Source organism: Ceratina calcarata, unplaced genomic scaffold (genome assembly GCF_001652005.2).
Source record: "Ceratina calcarata isolate Rehan_Ccalc_2016 unplaced genomic scaffold, ASM165200v1 scaffold286.2, whole genome shotgun sequence".
NCBI lineage: Eukaryota > Metazoa > Arthropoda > Insecta > Hymenoptera > Apidae > Ceratina > Ceratina calcarata.
The window spans coordinates 49,757-50,383 of record NW_017150944.1 but is presented as its reverse complement, the minus strand read 5'-3'; the positions used below and the strand labels follow the sequence as shown (position 1 = coordinate 50,383).

General features: G+C 34.4%; 1 non-coding gene across 1 annotated transcript; it reads right to left on the bottom strand.

Annotated features, from left to right (window-relative positions):
- Positions 1-179: 179 nt before the first annotated feature.
- LOC113464176 (5S ribosomal RNA) lies at positions 180-299 on the bottom strand. Its single transcript, XR_003389015.1, has one exon. It is a non-coding gene; the product is annotated as a 5S ribosomal RNA (ribosomal RNA).
- Between the last annotated feature and the right edge of the window lie 328 nt (positions 300-627).

Genomic DNA, 627 nt, shown 5'->3' with positions numbered 1-627 from the left:
AAATTATATAATTTAATCCTTACTAAACTTATCGATTAGAATTTAATCATTAATTGTTAATGTGGTAATCCAAAGATTGGGAATTTTAGTTCAAAAAGTTATAACGTGGCGTAAGCAGTATAAAGTAAAGAATACTTTCATAGAAATACTTTTGGATACTTGAAATGACAAAAGAAAGATGTCAACGATACGCGGAGTTCCCAAGCGGTCACCCATCTAAGTACTATCCGCGCCCAATGCTGTTTAACTTCAGTGATCGGACGAGAACTGGTGCTTTGCAACATAGAATGATCGTTGACGAAAACGATAGAAGAGGAGATGATTGACAATTAGCCCAAACAACCAACACTAAAAACTAAGTCTTAATTCTTAATTAAAAGAAATCTCAATTAATGACTGAATGTTAATCATCATTTAAAAAATGCTTTAATTTCATAGCATTTTCGATCGTTAATTTGACAAATTAAACTGCAATTGAATTTTGAGTTTAAAATATTTGTCAAAAATGTATTTGGATACCTGTAGAGACGTGCGAGTACCCGAAAAACCGATTAGCTCGGTCCTCGAGTCGAGCTGGCAAAAAACCGAGCGACTCCGGACGCTAACTCGATACATCGAAATTCTCGA